Here is a 23977-nt window from a genome sequence, read left to right as displayed (position 1 = left end):
TTTCGATTTCGTCAAGAGAACCTCAGTGAATAGTCAGGGGTAAAAACGAATCGCTCAAACATGTCACTGAATTTTATAAATTTGTTGACAGTTTCTCTCGCACTGTTTATTGCCTATGTTACTTTATGGTGATATTGTCAATTGTCAAAATGTATATTCCTTACAGTATGTACGTATTCATTACTTCAATTATCAGAATGTTTATTCTTAAAATGTGCCTATTCATTACTTCAATATATTTTTCATTACTTCAATATATTTTATTTGGTTGTGAAACTGTACTTTATTCTGATTGCTTGCTGTATATATGTTCTGCTCTCCTACCCTGGAGGAAATGAAAGTATATATACATAATGGACTAAACGAATACGTGGAAATATTTGAAGAGGTAATTAGAAGAAGTACTTTTAGTAGTGTGCAGCCTAGAATATTGGTTTCAATATTCTTTGCGTTAATAGCCATACATGCCGGAAGAACGAGAACCAGCGTGTAGAGCGGAAATGGTGATTATGTACACAAATCAATAGTCGATAAACAAGATAGTCAAGTTAGTCGAGTCGAGGAAGTAAAGAAGAGAACACGTTTCGAAGTAAAAATTATCACAATATGCCGCTTGTTGCGTTACATAACTCAGAAACAATGTGAAAAGAACGCTTAATTCGGATATTTTTATGATTATTTATTTGACAAGCCGTTTCACGTTTCGGAGCTGGACTCTGAAAACAGGGAATTGAAAGAAACTGTGAAATATTTTTTAGTGAGAATTTTATTTGCATTTAAAGTTTTCTGCATTTATATACCTTGTATCTAGTGATTTTTGTAGATATTTCTATTTTTCCGCTTTTCGTGACATTATTATTAAGACTGTTAATTTTGAGGAAGAAATTATAAAAATATACATATTCTCAGTGTCACACACAGCAGATTTGATTATTTGCGTGTTTCCACTGATGTGGTTTTGAAGATAGGATGCAAGCTTGCCTTGCAAACCGCAGATCTCAGATGCCTTTGCCTGGATTTCGGACCTTGCTGTCAATAGTTGTCTTAGCACTGTTGACACTGGAAACGGCTAACGGTAAGATTATAGCCTCTAAACCTATAAGTTCGTGCACCTTAAATTTCAATGGCATATCTTTCATGAAAATTCATTAGACAATAACTAAACTTGATATATACTTTATGATTTATCTTTTGTTTAACAAATAACGAGTGAAATATGTTGGTTGACAGATAATAATAATGGAGTTACGTACCTTTAAACATTCATGTATATGGTAGTCTGCGTCACACAGAATAACCCTATAAGATCGTGCACCGATTTTGATGACGTCACAGCGAGGCCCTGGGATGTGTTTATAATAGCCGATATATGTTTTTGTGAATATGTGTTTATTTGTATTAAATATGTGTTGTTGTAAATGAATTTCGTGAATAAACTGTATTGAAAATAATGGTTTAAACAACACTGGTCTTCATAAAAACGAAATATGAACTGTGATAACTGTATTCAGAGGTCTAGCTAAAGTGTATTTACTAACGGAAAATAGCTAAATAAAATTCTATTCACAATGGGGGCATTAAAGGCTGTCACCCCTTCTAATGACAGTTGTTTTGTGACAAAATCCCAAATTGACGCAGTGAGAACCATTATCACAATTGGCCGGACATGATCTTAACGTATGGTCTCGTGGCATCATTTAGGGGTGAAATTTCCCGCATACACAGCATACTTTAATCGTATTGTAATGCAAAGTACAGAGAGCACAATACAAATTCGAGACGGGCCTCCAAGGGAAACTACTCTTACAACATTTTACGATCAAAACATTGACAAACATAGCCGTCCGGTGAAGGAAATGTGCAGATTTTAAACATTGTTTTGGCTATTTCTTTGGAACGAGGTCAGAAAAACGGACAATTTATATCATATTTATTGTTTTTTCCTCATGATTTTTGTCTTATCCGCTGTGGAAATTCTCGCGTTACAAAAGTGAACAGTTTTCAGGCACGTACGTTCGAATGTTGCTTAGAAGTTTACGTCATAAAAAAGTACACGATCTTATAGGGCTGCACGAAGTTATAGGAATAGAGGATAGAAGCAGAAAAACTGGGCTTAATACAAGTGTTAGTGCAGAATAGCCTGTGCAATTTACACAGGCTTATCAAGGACAATTTTTTTCACCTAAGATAGATTTTATTAAGAAGAGACTTCCTAAAAACAAAAACAAAATAAATAAAAAGTGTCGTCCCTGATTAACCTGTGTGAACCGCTTAAGTTAGTCTAGGAAGACACTGTATGCATAAACATTAAGTACAGTTTTACAAAATCATATAACGATGCCGTTAAAGGCATGAACAAATTGTAAAACAGTATCTATGTATTCATAAGTATATACCTATGTAATGCAAGGTTTTGATTAGGCAAATGTAGCAACTCATTGTTTTTGGGGGGTTCAATAAGTCAAATATAATGAGACATTTGATAGGCATTTGTGCTTCTTATAATGTGGGGCTAAATTCACATAACCACATTGTAATTATTATCCATATAAAAAGTTGCAAAAATTCACTACAGACCCCAGTTGTTTTTGTAGGGATCACCTTGCTGACCCTCTGGTTAACACAGACTCCCTGAAAATATTTATGCCAATATAAAACAGAAAACAAGCATATATATATATATTTATTTAATGCTTTCCCGTGGTTTATAGAGAAATATCAGTGAATTAAAACTGATAATTTTCACTGTTTCAAACAGTTTTGGATTGCTGACGAAATGACGTCATAATCCCAGCAAAATTCTTTAGTTAAACTCTTAAACAATGTATATAAACTGTGAAAAATGCATTAAATAAAAAGAAAATTTGTTGGATTCTGTGGATTATCGATTTTAATTCACTTGCGATCATAGAAAATATATAATATCGTGAAAATATAATTTTCTATGATCACTTGTGAATTATAATTGATAATCCACCGGATCCAACAAATATCCTCTTTATTATGAGCATCAATGGAATCATGAAAAACTTGGATTTAGCAAATTATATAAGGAACTGTCACACACTGGTTCAGGCCCCCCCCCCCCCCCCCTGTTGTAAAAGGATCTTTTCACGTTTTGGTGAATTGACAAAATTGAAAAAAGTTGTTTCAGATTCGCAAATTTTCGTTTTAGTTATGATATTTGTGAGGAAAGAGTAATACTGAACATTTACCATGGTCTAATATAGCCATTATAAGCATCTTTTGACGATTTAAAAACCTTAAAATTATAAAGCGTTGCAACGCGAAACGATTGAATAATTTGGAGAGTTCTGTTGTTGTCGTTTAATTTTGTGAAACTACGAAGATTGCTTATATAAAGTTTATAAATATTACAAGTCTGAAAGGGTGACAGTAAATTTGTCAACTTGAGGAAATGCTGTCAACCTATTTGACAATTTAAATATTCAACAATTGTATTTAATTTCAGCAATGAACAACCATTAATATGTTGAGTGGTTCAGATTTTTGGGCCGAGCAAAATGAACTTCGCTTTATTCGGCACCAACCTAGTAATCGATTTATCCCATCAATTTTCTTAGTCATCAATTACAGTATTTCTTTAAAAATTATATCACCGAACCAGCTTTCCGTATTTTATTTTCATCACTTGATTACGCAATTTATGACGTATTCGTGTGACGTCATTACGGTGATGAAACATTTTGGGACAACAATATTGACGTGGCAGTTTTTTAACACTAAGATATATCATATGTTTAAAGCATCAAACAAATCCAAAACGTATTTCGGATTGTGTATTTGTCATGCATAATACCTCAAAAAGAACAGACACTATTGTTATTAGCATTGAATTAAAATTGCCATTGAGGAAAGCTTTTTGTTTATACTAAATTGAATTTGTTTATGACTCCTGTCAAAGCTTAAATAATGGCATTAATCTATTAAACAGCACAGTTTCAGCTGCAATCGATATTTTAATTATCCAAATACAACGGAAATGCAAAACTGCATGCTGCACATGCGCGAATGGGACAGTATAATTTTTTACCATTCCGCACATGATTGCTAAGGTTGCGGGCAACAGTATTTTTTGGACTGTAAATTTTTTTCCCGCTGGTAGCATGTGATTGCTAAGGTAGCAGGCGACAGTATTTTTTGGACATTTAATTTATTCCCGCCTGGTCTGACAGTATTTCTATGTCATGATGGCCTATGGGAGTTTAGCATTGTGATTAAAAGTGAGGTATAATAATATAAAATACGTCATTCATACATGCTTGGCAGGATGGCCGAGCGGTCTAATTGGATTTTACTCCAGGGCTCCGGGGGTCACTGGTTCGAACCCTGATGCGGTCTACTTTTTTACTTTTTTAAATTTTATTCTTGATTTTTTCCTAGAGCTTTTTAGATCCAATGTTTACATTTATCAATATAAAGCATTTAATGACAAGCTTCAAAACATGCCAAAATCTGTGAAAAGGCCCCTTTAAGTGGAACCCTGGCAGAATTTTTTTAGATTATAAACCACTTGAAATTCTTTCTGCTGAAGCCGGTGTACAGAAATTGGTGTAAAGTAACATTAAGGGTTAACAAAGGAAGACAAGCAAACTATCCTTTTGTTGTATTTGAGCTTACAGGGCATTAAGTTTTGTCTTTAAACTACTCTCCAATTAACCTTCTCAGAATGACTTTAGGCACTCCTGCATCTTTCAGTTTAAACTGTCTAAATATATCCACCGTATGTGTCTTGTCACTAAACAAAATTCTTAAGCTTTCTGCTTGTGCTTGAGACAGTCTCAAGCACAAGCAGAAAGCTGAAGAATTTTGTTTAGTGACAAGACTAAGAAGAAAAAAATGGTATTTTTTTGCAACTGGGAAACAGCCTGTAAAAATGCTTTAATTTTGGGCTAAAAAATCCCTGATTGTATAGGTCCTATATAGGAATAATAAGGTTGAATAGACGTATGCTGTAACATGTTAGATTTCTGAAAAAGTCACTTATCTGGGGGCATAAACACAGCGCTCTAAAATCCTTTTAAAAACCTTTTCCATAACAACCCTAATAATAATTTTTGTTTTATTTTAAAAGAAATTACATTTGGTGCATTATAACATACATAAGTGTTGTATGTAGATAAGGATTAGCAGGATTAGTTTTCAAAACACTAGCCAGGACTTTATCTCATTATTTTGGGAACATGACCTTTAGCTGTGACATTGGGAATTTTAGTGTCAATTTATTGTAAATTGGGAAAAAATAACCCATTTATGCCTAGCGTCTAGAAAAAAAGGCCTTTGCAAGCAGCTTAGAATAAGATGAGACGCTGCAAAATGTGGCGTCTCATCAGGGTCTACGCTGTTTGCTGAAAGGAATTTCTGTGAAAAATATTCTTAATATAGAACTAAATATACTAGACATCCCTAATTTTGGAAGTAAATTGATCCAATTTAGAAGGATGGGAGAGTCCACTAGGCATAAATGGGTTAATTGTTTGGTATATAAATGTTGAACTATTGGTGATAAAGCTTACTTAAAACAGTAAATTCCAAACATAAACATCAGTAAAATGGATATTAAAACTTCAAAACTCTTTCTAGAATAATCATCTCTATAAGACTAAACATAAAACATCATAATAACTGTATCGTATAACATCATATGAAAATGGGTGGTCCCTATTTGGGAAAAAAGAAACTTTTGGGATTATGACCCATTAAAATAAGCCAAAAAAGCCCTGCTAATTCAGTCCATGGTAAGTATACATCTTTTCATCTTACACATTTTGGCTTGTTCAGCTTAGGCCAGAGCAAAAATGTAAATATTATTTTGTCAATTAGTAAATAGGAAAAGTAAATAACTACAGCAAGATATTTTCCTTCACTATAAAGTACCAGAAAACGGCACTTTCCTAATAAGGAAAAAACTACAAATTTCCCTATTGTTGTCAAAACAATGCCCAGTTGAAGGTTTAACAAAAAAATAAAAATATACATTATTTTTTTTATAAATAAAATGCAACATTAAGTTATTTTCCATAATGTAGCCATATGACTTGAGTCTAAGTAAATATAATATTGTCAACTTGACAACATTTAGTTATCAATTTTTAAGTATTTGGGAATAAACAAATACAATACACCAATTTCCCAATATGTAGACTGGTACAGGTACCCGGTACTTTTCCCAATTGGGCCAAAAATCGCTGAACTATATACACCAGGGTTTACTCTGCCATTCGCCAAATTAGCCAATGGCAACAAATACGACAATTGGCTAAAAAAAAATCCATTTGGCTACAAGGATTTCTACATAATCACCCATAAATATCCTAAATAATAAGAATTAAGAAATAAAAAGGTAAATTTGGCTAAAGAAAATTTTGAGCCAGAGTGAGCCCTGTACACCTGATGGTATCTGATGTCTCTGCTTTCGTTTCCAGGACAATGTACCTGTAGTACCTGTACCACAAATTGCGAGGCGGGAAAGTATCTCAACAACGGCATTTGTGATGTCTGTCCACAAGGAAAATAGTAAGTAGTTTAAACCTATTTATTTTAGCTCGATTGCTTCGAAAGCCAAAGGCTTATTGAACCTCTCTTGAGTCTGTTTCCTGGGTTAAACCAGTACTTGTTGTCTTTGGTGGGGATTGAACGGTCAACCCGTTACCTCCTCAGTCACTAGATGGACACCATGTCAACTAGCCACGGGGATCATCAAATTGCAAGTAACAGAGTGGTAGGAATGTCCTACACCAGGCTTTTTTGTTTCATTTTTAGGGCCCCTTATTCCACTTGTTTAACACATATATATACATAATAACTCGCCCAGATTATTTTAAATAGCTGCATGTTAACCAAATTTTACCAAAATCAGACAAAATTTGCAAATATAAATAAATTTAGACCTGTATTTTGTTGAGAAAACTAGCTGGATTAATTTAAAAGACATGTTTGTATTACTAAACATAACAGAAAATCTTTTTTGCTTATATTTCATAGTTTCTAAATAAATTATATAAATATATACTTTCTCAAAATAAAAAATGAGACTGAGTAACACATCAATACACCTCATTAAAAAAAACTTGTTCATTTGAGCTGGTGTCCAGAATTTTTGCTTGATCAAATTATATGATACTTGTTCAATTGAACTTTTGTCCAGAGGTTCATTTGACAAATGTAAGAGTTGTTCTGACCTTTAATTCTTGATATGATCCTTGTTCTGAGAAAACTGGGCTTAATTTATGTGCGTAAAGTGTTGTCCCAGATTAGCCTGTGCAGTCTGCACAGGCTGATCTTTGACATCACTTTATGCACATGCATTAAGCCCAGTTTTCCCAGAACAAGGCTCATATCTGTATGCAGATGATTCCATATTTAAGATTTTAACAGCATATTCTACATTATTGTTCAAGTCCTCCAAATCCTAATGATGATCATGTCTTTATAAATCCCTCACCGTAAAATCAATTTGGTTCCAGATAAGCGTTGGTGCATAGATTGATCTTAGTTTACAAAACTCTCCATGCAAAATTCATAGACATGGGTTACTCCGATCAATATATCTATGTTATTGATAAAGGATAATAAATTATACTCGAGTGCATGTATGGTAAACATGTTTAAATAAAAATTGTAAAGGTCTTCTTTTGAAGGCTCTTGTTACAGATTTTGACAGTTTTTAAAGCCATTAAGTGTTTCATCCTTTCGTAGAGAAAAACAATGAACAATTGGTATGTTTAAGAAAAAAATGTTTTTAATCATCATCAACATAGTATTCATATTAAAATGAAAAAAAAAGAAATCATAATCATGACACCATCATCTTTTTTTATCAGCATCATTATTGTCATCATTGTAATAATCTTAATCATCACCACCTCTAACAACACCCTCATCATGATCATCATCATCATAATCATCATCATCATCATCACCACCACCATCATCATCATCATCATTGACAACAATATCAACAACAACAACATCATTATTATGATATTGAACATTATCATCAACATCATAATTATGATATTGAGCATGCATTATCATCGTCATCAACATCAGTATTATGATATTGAACTGTATCATCATCAGCAGCAGCAGCATCATCATTATGATATTGATCATCATCATCATCATCATTATCATCATCTTTATCTTCTTCTTCTTCTTTTTATTCAACCTCTTCTTCTTTTTCTTCCTCTTCTTCATGATGATGATCATCATCATTATCATCATTGTCATCATCAAATATGCAGCAATTATAGTAATTATTATATTATTTACAAAATTTATAATACATAATTTTATGAACTGGTATTTAAAAACTTTTTTTACAACTGAAAACGTGAATATTAAAAACCCATGAGCATTTCAGTTTACTTTCAGATAAATTTTCACAAAAAGACCTTGAAACACTTTATATATGAGCCTCGTTTTGGGGTAACACACATTATTGCATGTGCGCAAAGTGTCATACCAGATTAGCCTGTGCAGTCTTAGACTAAATATTTATTTAGGAAAGACATCCTTTGTTTAAAACAAAGAATTCCATAAAAGCGGAACATGTTCTTCCTGATTAGCTTCTGAAGACAGCGCTGGCTATTCTAGGATGAGATTTCATGCCCATTCATTTAACCCAGTGTTCTCAGAGAGCAGCTAAAAACCAACATATCTTTAATCATCTCAATTTTTTTTGGTGGTTCATGTCCACACATTATTTTTGGTAATGTATTCCAAGCATTCATATTAAAGCGGGTATATACGATTTTTTATATGTGTTTAATGTAATATATTGATAAAATATGTTACAATAACACAAAATAGGCAATAAAAATTATACATTAAAGCCAAATTTCATAAAATGCAGCAAAGACAATTAAATTAGCGCCCGAGCCGATTGTGACGTACATATTTTCCTACAATAACCGAAGCATTCGTCTTTGTATTAGGATCGGAGTTGGTGTTCATGTGTCGTATGAATAGATATCGTTGCAGGAATTCAAACAACCGTTAAACTAAGTTTATATTCACATCGTACATGTATAGTATACATGCTGGCAAATTCGGTTGTACAGCCGTTTTCAATTTCAGAATTAAATATCTGGCTTATTTCGCATTTTTCGACACATGTTCTTCTTAACTTTTATTTTAATTTATATTGAAATATATATATATAAAGTTTTTTACACATTTTATATAAATTCATAAATATTTGACAAAATCGTATATAACGGTTTTAAACTGCTCTCACTGTTGATCGTAAGCTGGTATGTTTACTTCAGGATTTAAGAGAAATACGGGGACATGGTTTATTGATGAATTAGCCAATAGTCAATATTTTTATAGCGTCCTACCTACTGTGTTAAAGACCACAGGTTTTAATATCACAACGGTCCTTTTTTATTTATTTTATGGCTTTTTAAAGTCCAATGTTTATTGGTTACCAAGTCTGTTTACTTATTGCCACAATTTGAATTTAACATTAACTTGTTGTGTAATTTTAAATAAAATATGATTTGTTATTGCTTTTGATTTGCATTTCATTATTTTTTGGTAATTTAATAATTATTCAGTTTAAGACTTTAAAAGGAAATATTTGGTATCTCATTTACTTTTCATTACATGTATGGCTGCTTCTAATTTTCTTTTACTCATCAGTTGTTTATTTACAAAAATTGTTATTATCATACATTTTGTTTATCAAACTGATATAAAACATATGTACAACAATACATTGTTGGCCAATGTTTTTCCATATAGTGTATAAATTATAAACATAAATACAGAAAAAAAAAGTTATTTACTGTTTAGTTTGAACATTTGTCTAGTTTGCCTTCAATGATGTATTATGTACAAAACAACATGGAGCAGAAGCATTTTATGTCATCAAAAAGAATAGCTTTTAAACATGGATAAAGCTTCAAAGATGTGTGTTTCACAACACCTGTAAATCAATAATCCTTAAACCAAACAACCTCAGTCTTTTGTTGGCTTTTAAATTGACCAATTAGAGGCATTTTTTACAATCCTATCTCATAGAATTATCTGAAATTTAAAATATTGGAATATTGGAATTTAACCAAATTTATATAATCTTGCTTTGACAGTGGCATTATGAGCATACAGACCGTCATACGATGATAGCGGTAATGGTTTGGCTCAGGTCCATGAAACGTGCTTTATATAAAAAAAAACCTGAAAATATTCTGTAATCCTAAATGGAACTTCTAAAATATTTCATAACAATAAAATGTTTATGTTAGTTCTTAAACTTCTGTAGTTTGTTTTAAATGTTCAATGACTACTTATTTTTACATAACTGTTTAATTGTATGAAATGGTATGTCTGCATATCTTTCCATTTTTATACATTTAACAGAATAAGTATGCTATAATCCTGAATGGAACTTTCTTAATCAGTATAATAAAAATAAAATTTCAATGATAGTTATTAAACTTTTGCCAGTTTTTGCTTCACTTGTTTTATGACAACATATTTTTAAATAACTGTTTAATTTATGAACAAAAAAAAGATATGTTTTACATGAGCCAAATTATTTTGATGTTTAACTGCTTTATTTGTCATTTAAATGAAATTATTGGCTGTCTTATTTTGAAACATATTTAGTGAACGAAAAACATAGTTTAGAATTAGTAGCATACTAAACTGTGTCTGGTATTTAACTTAACAGCAAGAAAATATTGAACGCCTGCTCATAAAATAATGAAAATCGTAAAAAGACTGGTTCAAACGTTAACTTGTGCAGGGTCATGCAGTATTAAAAAAGCTCCTAGGGAAACCCTGCACCTAAGTTTCAGTTTCAATTTAAGCAAAGATTTCAGATAACAATTATTTTTTTTTAAAGTCCAATGATTATACTGGAAAAAATCAAAAACAAAATACTTATCTTAAATGTAAGCAATATTTACTTGTTTGAGACATGTTGCTTTAAAACAGGCATAAACACAAACTATTAAAAAACCTGGAAAATATCCCAAAGTACTACCATGGCCCGAACAAATTTCATTGCACTGGCAATATTATTTACCTCTAAATTGTCCCCACCCTAGGATGTGAGGGATATTAAAGTTTTTTACCTCATAAAATTTATTATGTTCAATATTGTTATACACTTTATAACTAATAGAATAATTCTAACGATTTAGCACTTGAATTGCACGTTTTATTGTCCCCTACCGGTGAAACTAGAGTGGACTTATGGTTTGCGCTCTGTTTGTCAGTCTATCAGTCTGTCTGTCAGTCTGTCAGTCCATCTCACTTTTCTGGATCCTGCAATAACTTTAAAAGTTCTTCATATTATTTTATGAAACTTGAAACATGGATAGATGGCAATATGGAGAGTATGCACGTCATTTCATTTCGTTCCTATGTCAAGAATTCTGGTTGCTATGGACACAAATATTGACAATGGTGGAGTTTCACGGTAGGGGACAATCTCTTGTTTTTATAATTTTTTTCAAAAACAAGGTGCAGTTTAATTGTTGATTAATTTCTCTGATTGTGGAACATTTTAGTGAATCATTCCAACTAATTAATATAAAAATCTTGCAAATTCAAGACTTTTGACTCCTCTAGCCTATCAGGATATCTTTCAACCTGCTTCAACCTGGATTGATAAAAAGTTTTACATTAATTTAAAACCATATGCAACACTAAATCAATACCCATTTCTCCAGATCATACAAAATCCTATGTTGAAATTTAGACAAGTCAATAGCAGTTTTCGAATCCAACTCTGAAAATGTAATTTAAACTGATTGAATTTTTGCCAAGTATCTTTGTCAATATATTTCAGTCCATACAAAGGATAATTACATCGACCTTAAAAGAATTTTCACCAGACCTTCAATTGTCAAGAGGCTTCAATGTGGTCGCAATTTATGGTTGTTAAAACATTTCGGTCATAGTATAGATAGAAGTTTAAAAGGTTTTTATGAAAAGCCGTTGAGAAATTATTTTTATTACAGACGTTGATAATTGAAGTAAATTACTTTAAGCCTTGTGAACTGTTAACAAATTAAAACTTTTGTAAGAAATCTACTTGTAGAGCTTAACTTTTCATTTAATATATATTTTTTATGACTTTATTTTCATGTTGCACATGTTTGATATATATTTTATACATGTTTTGCAACTAGTAGATCTTCAAAGTATGTTTGTCAGGGGCAGAATATATTTTTTGATTTTATTATTTTTTTATATAATCATTTATCAGTCTTAAAACATTCAAAAAGTTGATTTTTTTTTCACTCATTGAACATTTTTTTTAGCAAATATCCTTGAATATTGTTTCTAAATATTCTGTCAGATAAGTTTTAAAATACATTTTTCAATCTGAAACCAATTTCAAAAATCAGTGCATCGTACAGTCCATTATCAAATGAACAGCAATCAAATTGTCAAATACATGTACCGTAAAAATGCAGTCATAAGTCAAAATTGTTTCGTCCAAAAATTGATTAAAATTATAGTCTGAACCATAGGGACCCAGCAGTGTTGGAATTGCATAAAAAAACAATTATAGAAAAAATCATATATGATATATAAGTCTATATATATTAATTATATCATGTATGATTTTTTTTCTATAATTATTTTTATGCAATCCCAACACTGTGTCGGGTCCCTATGGTCTGAACTAATGAGATCATTCATGAAAAAAAATCTAGATAGATCGATACCGGCGTCGTTGCGGTAATGGTTGTTAAAGTTGCTGTTGTCATCAAAACTCGTTGATTTACAACGCAAAATGTTGTATTTCAACTGACGCGTATGTTTATTATGCATATTTATTTTATGCTTTCCGGTGGTTTATAGAGAAATATCAGTGAAATAAAATTGGTATTCCACTGTTTTAAACAGTGAAAAATAACAGTGACAAATATCGATATTTTTCACTGTTTTACTGTGAAATGACGTCATTTTTTCGACGAAATGACGTCATTAATCCAGCGAAATTATCCAGTTAAACTCATTTACAATGTAAATAAACGGTCAAAAAAGCACAAAATAAAAAGAAAATTTGTTGGATTCGATGGAATATCGATTTTATTTCACTCGTAATCATAGAAAATATATATTTTCACTCGTGGCTTCGCCACTCGTGAAAATATTGTTTTCTATGATCACTCGTGAAATAAATTCGATATTCCACCGAATCCAACAAATATCCTCTATTTATTTGATTTTGTGCTCAAGCCTTACAATGTCCTGCAAGAATAATCTTCCTTTGTACGATAAGATTTGAACGGGTAAGGCTGAACTGGCCTACTGTTGTCCTGCATCTTAATTAAGTATCCCTTTAACGATTTAAGTTGTATATGTGGTTCTACTTTAACCTTAATGTATGCATCATTAAAAGATTTAATACTCCTTTGCATAGCTTTAGTTGATAAAGTGGGTGCTAACAATGTGCTGCATGAAATGTTTCTTTGTATGATTTAAGTTGTACGGGCGGGGCTGCTCAGGCCATAGACTGTCCTGCAGGAAAATACAGCGCAAGTACTGGAAATAATGAAGCCTCTGATTGTACGGTAAGGATTTATTGGAACTGATAATATTGTTTAGCTCACTAGCATTGCTGTAATTTAATTAAATTTAGGTGGAATAGTATTAAAATAAACAAAGTAAATGTGACTAAAAATCTAGCAGAGTGATTTTATCAGATCTGAGCAATTTTGGAAATAATAAAGTTCTTAAGTATTATTTTAGCATATAAAATAAAAATAATTGGGGGATAAATACAGTCATAGCAGATGCCAGGGATACCTATAGGTATATCGGTTCATAGCACTGCAATTTATATAAAAATATAGAGGTAAAGATTTATCCCTTTTCCCAGGTCAAAACTTGGCAAAGGCTACATTTTCACATTATACATGTATGTATATATGTATATATTTATTTCAAGGACAATATCCATTATTAAAAGTAAATTAATTAAATTATATTGAGAAATTTCCCTTTCAAAGGTAGCAAGTAACCCCCCCTTGTGCAATTAACAGCCCCTTCTTGAGACTTAAGATTACAGAGAAGATTGCGAACAAAGAAAAATACACAAGTGTTTGAAAAGATACAGGCTACCACTGGTATATATGGCAATAAGAAAAATGTTCTATGTGACAATTATTAAGATAGAGGAGGTCAATGCCAAGTTTGACTAACAATTAAATTTTGTTAACATTCCTATTTAAAGAATATTCTTTTTTCTTATACTTAAGTTTCAGCATAATTTGTTGAATATTGGCCCTGGAATGATAAAGGCTATTAAGTTACACATCTTGATCATAATATCCTGTTACAGAATTGCCCAGCAGGCCAGTATAGCGCAGCCGGTGCCTCAGCTTGCCTTCAGTGCCCTGCAGGTCAGAAATGTCCCAACGCTGGTACTGCCACCCCCGTTGCATGCTCGGCCGGGACGTATTCCACAGGTGGAGCTTCAACTTGCACGACTTGTCCCGCAGGATCAATATGCAATTCACCTTCAACATCTCCTACGCTCTGTACTTCCGGAACATATTCTACTGCAGGTCTGCTAAATGAAGAACATTTTTTGATGACTTTTATATTGATTCCTTTTTTACCTTCATTAATGAAGAGTTGCATTTTCTTAATTCTTTGATAAAATAAGTAAAGCTTTACAAGTGCAATACAATTTCTTCAACTTAGAGGTAAAGATCTATCCTTGATCAGTATGGGTTGTGGGATGGGAAGAGATAAATATTAATATTTTGGCCCCATTTACTATCACGTTTCATACTATTGCAGGTGCCACCGTTTGTACCCAATGCACAGCGGGACACGAGTGCATCAGTAGGTTAAGTCCCACACAGTGTCTGGCTGGCTATTACAGTACTGCTGGACAAGAGACTTGTACCGCGTGTCCTGCTGGAAAATACAGTGGTTCAGCTGGTAAGATTCTCATTTGTTTTTTTAAATCTGTTGCCCTTTTTTAATGATTTCATTGAATTTTGTAAATTTCTAGAAACGTTCTTACTTAAGGAATTTAATTTCTTGATGGTATTTCAAAATATTTTGCTTTGAGAAATGTGATGCATTGGCCAAGCCTTATGGTATGAATTGCCTTTTGGACAGTATTTTATTGGACTGTTATGCTCAGGGGTGCATAATTGAGTGAATAAAAGAATGTTGCTCACTATTTGATTTGTGGTAAGCATCCATTAATATAATATAGATCGCTACTACAACTATAGAATAACAATATATTGTAGCTGAACCAACATTTACATTGCATGATGCAGTGATAACTGTAAAATTATTTCTATTCGTGGTCAAAGAATTTGGTGTTTTTTCAAAAAATGAAATTTTTGTTGACAGCAAATTTCTGCATTTCTGATTTTGAAAAAATTAAATGATGAATTTGCCGCAGTCATTTTGTACTATGTTTTTATTTAATTCGTGGATTGGTCAACACATGAAATGAACAAAAATTAATGTCCAACAAATTAAAAAGATTTTAAAGTACATAAACCAGTATGCCAAAAGAGGCATGTTACCTATATCTACCTTGCTTTAGCTAGCTTTCTCCCACATTAAGCATTAGAATCATTATCATACCAGGCGCTACCAGTTGTACCCAGTGTGAGGCTGGAAAGCAGTGCCCAACGACAGGAATGACTGCGGGAACACAGTGTGCCGCTGGGTATGTGGCCAGTGCTGGATCCACCAGTTGTACCCAATGTGCAAGCAGTAAGCATTTTGTATTTCTTTTATTGTAGTATTTATTTGATATGAATAATACCTTTTTTCCTCAATGAAATATGCAAACAGTAAGTTTTTTGTATTGTTTATTATTCATTTGATATGGATATTATATAAAAATGATTTCCCTTTGTCTAAAAAATGTGCAATCAGTAAGGTTTTTATTGTCTTTTTGAATTATTTATTATTTTGATATCACTGTTATATAAGATGAATTTCTTTTTTCTCAAATAAAGGGTGCAGATAGTAATTTTTTTTGAGGGGGGGGGGGGTATTGTATTATATGTATTTATTTTTTATTTAATATGGATCTATTTAAAATGATTTCCCTTTTACTCATATACATTTTTCATAAGCACTATTTATTAAATTTTAATTGATTTATATAGTTCTCTTTGGAATCAATCTTCTCCTTTAGACAACTGTCATAGTAAAACTTAATTGTGAACCCTTATTTTAGATCAAGTTCCGAGTTCTACCCAAAGCATTTGTGAATCATGTCCTGCAGGAAAAGAATGTACCAACCCAGCGTGAGTGGTTTAAATTGTTTTATATTTCACATCTATTGTTTTACTTTTGTAAGTATGTTTATAAACCATGTTTTTTATTAAAATTCAAAAGCCTGTTTATAAGATTGGGTGAGTCAAACGTGGTTTCCAATAGATAACTTCATTTGACATCAACCTATCATGATGAGACTTTGGATACAGAAAGTTTAAATGGAGACTTAACATGTGATTGCATTTGGAGATAGTCAGAGCAAAGTCAAGGTCACTGTTTCTTAACCCATGTATGCCTAGCATCTAGAAAAAAGGACCTGACAAACAGCGTAGACCCAGATGAGACGCCGCATCATGCGGCGTCTCATCAGGGTCTGCGCTGTTTGCTTCAATGAATTTCTGTTAGAAATACTCTAAATATAGAAATAAATATACTAGACATCCCTAAGTTTGGAAATAAATTGATCCAATTTAGAAGGATGGGAGAGTCCACTAGGGCTAAATGGGTTAGACTAAAAAAAAATCTGGGTTAATCAGGTCAAGATTATGTTCAAACAGGTGGCCAGTCAGTAACTGAAGTTTGCATTGACTAATCTTCATAAAACGTAGATATAACAAGCTTGCGTTCAGATGTAGCTTGGTATTGTATGAGGTCGTAGTCAAGTCAGGTCAAGGTCAGCCTTAACATAAGATAGAAAAATGGCTTCCGCTCAATTGATTTACTTTTTAATGGAGGTATTGCACTGAAATTATGTTGTCTAGAATTAATGATATTGGCCAAGGAAATAATTTCATGACGATCCACACCAAAGTCATGTGGCCGTGGGTCATGTGGCCATGATGGGAGTCAAATGTTTACCTTTTTGTTATGACATGAATGCAAGGCCTGTACCATATGTTCAAAGGTCACATGTTAAGGTCAATGCTGTAAATATGGGCATGATACATTCTGTGAATATTGATACTATTGTTATTTAAACCACCTTATGTTTTATAATTAAATTTCTATTTTCTGAGCAAAACAGGTTAACAGATTAAATTTGTTTGAATCATGCTCAGATATGCACTTTTATCTGTTTGTTGTCCCTTAGACAATTTAGTTTAATATAAGACCTTTCTTAACAGATTCAAGTTTTAAAGGCATTATTTCAGCCCTAAGTTACTGATGAGCAGCAAACAGCATAAAACCTGAACAGACTGCGAGTAACTTGCAGGCTGTTCTGGCATTATGCTGTTTGCGTATAATAATTTTTAACTTGCTTCTGAGCGGTAAAGGGTTAATGCAACAAGGTATATGTTTCCCAGGAATACGCCTACATCTTGTTCTGCTGGTTACTACTCGCTTCTGGGTGAAGCCGTCTGCAAGCAGTGTCCCGCCATGTCATCATGCGCCACAACTACCGCCGCACCAACACCCTGTGGAACAGGTCAGTAAAATTTAAATGAAAAGACTTCAGAAGAAATGTTCAAGATCTCATTCATTCAGTTTTGGAAACTATAGCATGGACTTTCTAGTCCATGGCATCATTAATTGTGCTTCATTCTAGGAAAATTTGGCTAAATGCATTTGCTTAAAGTGTAGTCCTGGATTTAGCATCTCTGTTGAGCCTATGTGGACTGCACAGGCTTATCTGGAATGACCCTTAATACATATGCATTTAGCACAGTTTTTACAGAATGAGGCTTGATTAAAACAAAAAAATTAAGAGTAGAGTTTTTAGCTCTACTGGCCGAAGGCCTGAAGAGCTTATGTCATGGCGTGGTATCTGTCGCCCGTCCGTGCGTGCATGTGTGCGTGTGTTAGACTTTTTCTTGTTTACGCGATAAAGTCCACAGTTTTCATCCGATTTTTTTCAAACTTGTTTAGTGTCTTTATATTTATGAGGAATCGAATCCTATTGAAAATGGGTTACATCAGAGTAAAAAGTCCAGAATTATCTCCCCTTGAATTTGAGAAAATTGTGAAATAAGGCTTGTTTATGCAATCAAGTCCACAGTTTTCATCCAATCCTTTCCCAACATGCACAGTGTCTTTATCTGCGTGATGAGTCAAACCCTATTGAACATGAGCAATATCGGGGTTAAATGTCAAGAATAATCTCCCCTTGAATTTGAGAAAAAAATGAAAATCTTTAACATTTTGCCATAAATTTTGCAATATTGAAGATAGCAACTGTATATTTGGCATGCATGTGTATCTCATGGAGCTCCACATTTTGAGTGGTGAAAGGTTAAGGTCATCCTTCAAGGTCAAAGGTAATAAAAAAATCAAAGCGGCGCAGAAGGGGACATAGTGTTTCCGACAAACACATTTCTTGTTTGTTTACATATAAAGTTCTATCCTTTTGAAACTTCAACGGATGTTTTATATCATCAAGGCAAGAATCCCATTGAGAGTGAAGAAAATTTGGCCAACTTATTGTTTAGAAGGAGCCATTTGAAGTTTAAATTTTCCGTTTCTTCTTGTTTATGCGATAAATTTCCCATTTTGGGTCTGTTTATTTAAAACTTACTCAGATTGTTCATACTATCAAGGGCTTGAGCCCTATTGATTCCAACCAGTAGAGTGATTCAGGCCATTATGGGCCTCTTGTTTGAGACCTCGTAATTTCAGTTTTTGAAGCTATAGCCCATGGTCTCATTAGTTTGTTGCTTGGACTAAAATTTTGGCAAAGAAAAAACCACCAACAACAACAGGGCATATTCTTGCTCTTGGGGTAATGCAGTTGGGGCCCTTCCCGGGCAATTTTGTGTGCTGAATATCTTGGCTGGGTAAATTTAAGAAAATTTTTCTTGACTAACAAGTTGATTGATATATATAATGATATAATAAAGTCAGAAAATCTGTTTATATCATTTCAAACTTCTTTTACTAAACATACATTAAGAAATTCTTATTGTATTTTTTTTGTTTATTTCTTTAGAGGGGATTTTTCTAATTTGCAAGCAAAAATACATACTTAGTGCTGGGGGTACTTGGCCCAAATTTCAGCCCCTAAAATGGAAGAAAAAATGCAATGAAGAATATCTTCTTTCAATAAAGACGTATAAAACGGACATGGATAGGCAAATTGCGGTAAAATATGGTGTGTGACATAATTTGTTATTCATAGGTAAATTTCCATCACCCCTTATCTTCATGGCAGCTTGTATTACTTATAAGTGAATCGTTCATCTTCCCTTACCTTCATGACATTATGTTCTTTTGTAGATTAATCTTCCATCTTCCCTTATCTTCATGACATTATGTTCTATTTATAGTTGAATCCTCCATCTTCCCATATCTTCATGACATTATGTTCTATTTGCAGGTGAATCTTCCATCTTCCCTTATCTTCATTACATTATGTTGTATTTATACATGTGTTTGTGAATATTTAATTAGCTCTTATCATCATAACATCAGGTGAATATTCCATCATCCATTATCTTCACGGATGAAGCCACACTCTATTTATAGAATCACATTCTATTTATACCTGCACTCTCAGGCCGGTTACATGGCCTGCACTGAATGCCCAGCCAGTTTCACATGAGTGACATAATGTTCTATTTATAGGTGAATACTCTGTGGCCGGTTTCACCTTCTGCGCTCAATGCCCAGCTGGTTCCATATGAATGACTTCATGTTCTATTTATAGGTGAATACTCTCAGGCCGGTGCCACTTCCTGCACTCAATGTCCAGCCGGTTCCACCTGTGGTGCATCAGGCGCAACATCATGTGCTGCAGGCCAATACAGCCCTGCTGGAGGTGAGTTTTAGAAAGATTTTAAAGAACTTTATGTTTAGGAGTTCATGTTTGTTCGTCTATTAACACTAAAGTTAGAGTATATTAAACAAAGACATTAAAAATTGTCAATGAAAATAAATGAAAATAAATATATTTAGTCTAACAGGGTCAATACTTTAAAACACACCCACAGGCCCTGACTTCATTTTGACATTGACATGGACCTACTGTTGGACTTAGACTTAATCAAATTGGCCAATAAATCAATGCTGACAAGGCCTTCAATTTGCAATATTTATTGGCTGATCTTGAAACTTCGTCAGGACATTTGTCCAAATGTTATCATGACCGAGCCTAAAACTGGGTCAGATGCCTAAAACTGGGTCAAACAAAGTCACTAGATAAAATTAAAGAAAAAGCTTGTAAATCTATATACTAAAGACTATATACTTTTATACAGGTTCTGGTTGTGTTGACTGCACCGCCGGAAACTACTGCCCCATCGGGGCCACAGCTGAACAGGCCTGCTCCACTGGATACTACAGCGCAGTTAAGGCCGCCACCTGTACCCAGTGTCCTGCAGGCTCGTACTGCCCTGATACACAGACGATCAATGCTTGTCCAAGTGGAACCTACAGTGGACCTGGCGAAACTGCTTGTACAAACTGCCCCGCAGGTAATATTGATTGTAGCATTTACCGGTATCCCTTTCAGTGCGGGAACCGAATTCTAAAGGCCTTTGCAAACAGTTTGGATCCAGATGAGATGCCACAGAACGTGGCGTCTCATCTGGATCCAAACTGTTTGCTATTCTGATAGTATTCTTTGAAAAAAAATGAAGAAAATGCTTATTTTACAAATTCAGCAGACGACATTTTAGCAGACGACAAATTTCCCAGCATGCAAAGGGGTATCCTTGTTACTCTTTCCCACTCAGATATGCAATTGATGAGTTTTTAGTCCCTTGGAAAATCAAATTAAATTTAAACCTTCCTTACTGGATTAGAGTTTTAATGCTGTATTTCCAACAGCATAAAACCTGAACAGACTGCATGTTACGTACATGCCGTTTTGGTTTCATGCTGGTTGCACAAAGCCGAGTGGGAAAGGGTTCTTGAATGTAGCTATGAGTTTATGGGATATCAGTGTTTTTGAGTCTTTATATCTTACAGCCTGTGCCTTTTTAATTGGAAAAATAGCTGGATAAACCATGCAACAGGGAAAAATGAAATCTTATTAATATGATTATAAATAACAGTATTCCAATTGTTATTGAATGTTTAACCTCATTTTAAACTTAAGGTTATAAAGTGTTACAGAATTATATCCTTGTAAAATGAACTCAATAAACCAATTACATGTATTAACCCTTTCCCACTCAGAAGCAAAGTGAAAATGGCTATGTGCAAACAGCATAAAACCATAACAGCCTGCGAGTGACTCGCAGTCTGTTCAGGATTTATGCTGTTTGCTGCTCATCAGTATCTAAGGGTTGGAAATGATGCCTTTAAAACTTGAATCTAGTAAAAAATGTCTTTAATGCTATTAGACTTTCTTAGGGACTACAAATGCGTGAAAATACATATCAAAGTGGTAAAGGGTTAAAGCTATTATAAAAGTTCTACATCTTTTTTTTGGGAAATTTGTGTCAGATTTTTTGAAAAATAAGTTACTTTTTGCCATTTGAAAGCATGCGCCTGAAAGAGGCTGTAATTTGAGACCAAAAAATCACTAAGAATGGGATAAGTACCATCAGTGGTTTTATACCATACAAGAATGGATGTCTTGTTACAAGTGATGTTTTATTAACAGAATGTCATGTGAGAGTGCTAGTAAAAAATGTTTTATCCTTGGTAAATTTATCCCTAAGAGTCCCAAATCACCAAAGTATAAACTAACGTTAAAAATGTTAACCTGCATTGCAAACTAAATGCCAGTTAAGAAATTGAAATGTATCCTTTAACTTTAATGTTAAACTTTAAAAAAAATGATAAAAAGATATTCTGCATGGTTTTCATGCTATGTGTGAGCAAATATGGAAATACTAGTTGTTAACTTGGGTACTTCCCACACAAAAGAATTAAAAAAAAATAAAAAATTGCTAATACTTGATAAGAATACCTCACTGAATTAGGAAACTAATGTATGCACAAAATATTTAGAAAAAGGCTCCAAAAAGCTTATCTCTTTTTCATAAAAAACACACAAACTAGAATTGTAAAGTTTAAAATTAGTATTATAAATTAATAATAAAAAAGTGGCATTAATATTATAAGATTGTGTATAGAATAACAATCTTATAATACTATTTATTATATTTATGCTATTTAATGTGATATAAATTGTATTTATTAATTTATTTAAAAGACATTAAAAGAAAAGCAATGAACATAATTGAATTATAATCCCTCACATATTTGTCATGGTATTTTTTCCAGGCTACCAGTGCCTGACACTGGACGGCACGCCGACTGAATGTCCCCCCGGAACTTACAACGAGGCGTCGTCTCCGACCGGCCAGACGTGTCAGATCTGTCCCGGAGGTTACGAGTGTCCGACAACGATTACCAAGAAGGCATGTGACGCAGGTAAGTAATTCTTGCTGCATGATTTCCTTTTTTATCCTCTCTGCTTTTGTTGTTATTTTGACGCATGTGTATTTTTGTTGGCGCTATTTCTTTATTGTTTGCGAAGATGAGCTGTATATGCATAAGTCAAAAATAAACTTTTTTCTGTAATGTTCTGTTTAATCATTCAGAGCCTCTGTTTCTTGGTGAAGTTATCGAATAGCAGTGTTTGTTGTTTGACTCAACACTTTGATACTGACGAAGATATTGGTTATGATCATCTCAGATACAGTGCTCAACACTAACAGTTGTCCTATTGCCCCTGGCAAGTAAAAGTTGGGTCCGGGCAAGTTATTTTACAATCTAGTTGTCTGCCCAGGCAATTGCAAAAAAGAACAAAGAGCATTTAATTTAGACTTTAATTAGACTTTTATTGCAGTAATCATTTTGTTAAATGTGCAAAAATAAAAAAGGTTTTGTGTGTATAATTTTGATCTTTATAAGAAATTATGAGGTTTACAGTTACTGTGATATTTCATGTTTGGGCAAGTGGCTTTACGTTCAGAGCAAGTAGATTTTCTAAGTACTTGCCCGGCAGGGCAAGTTGGTTTCTAAGGTTAATGTTGAGCCCTGAGATACCTCAAAGCAATCCTGTCCTACCACCCAACCTTTTAATTTACATTGAGTAGGGTATGAGTAAGGAATGAACTATTAAATATAGAAAAAATATTGTTATTAAAGTTTGGGTGTGACATCCTCTCCTTTCAGCTAATATCCTCCCTTTCAGTTTCAATATTCTTTTGGTAATAGTTATTAACTTTTATGGATCTACATACAAATGAAGAGTTTAGTTGAGCCCTGTAAGGGGGTTAGGGCATTTTCCTCACCTGAGGTGGTTCTTAACCCTTTGCATGCTGGGTAATTTGTTGTCTGCTAAAATGACGTCTGCTGAATTTCTAAAATTAGCATTTTCTTCAATTTTTTTTCAAAGAATACTATCAGTATAGCAAACAGTTTGGATCCTGATGAGACGCCACGTTCTGTGGCGTCTCATCTGGATCCAAACTGTTTGCAAAGACCTTCAAAATTTGGTTCCAGCACTGAAAGAGTTAAATCACATACTGATTTCCCTTTTGGACTCACTAATGTTAACTAGATTTTACTTTTTTCCCCAAGGAGCATCTTTAAGCAACATTTTCCTTCCACCCACCCTTTTTTTACCTTGAATTTGTCTAAGGAATGAACTAAATATAAATATAATATAAAATATAAATATAAAATTATTGTTATTAAAGTTTGTCCCATACAAAACAAAATATCCCACAAAAATGTAATTTTAAAGCTTGTTTTTTCTCACACAATTCCAGGATACAGCAGGAGTAACAACATAAACTGTACTTTACTGTTTACCACGTACAATCATGTA

At 33.3% G+C, this 23977-nt stretch overlaps 1 pseudogene; it reads left to right on the top strand.

Moving 5' to 3' along the window:
• Positions 1 to 508: 508 nt before the first annotated feature.
• Positions 509 to 23977, top strand: part of LOC127849075 (multiple epidermal growth factor-like domains protein 6) — a 46949-nt pseudogene continuing 23480 nt past the window's right edge.

The sequence above is a fragment of the Dreissena polymorpha genome, chromosome 10 (assembly GCF_020536995.1).
Source record: "Dreissena polymorpha isolate Duluth1 chromosome 10, UMN_Dpol_1.0, whole genome shotgun sequence".
In the NCBI taxonomy this organism is placed as follows: Eukaryota; Metazoa; Mollusca; class Bivalvia; order Myida; family Dreissenidae; genus Dreissena; species Dreissena polymorpha.
Note: the sequence above shows the minus strand (reverse complement) of the source record. Positions and strands in the feature narration are given on the sequence as shown.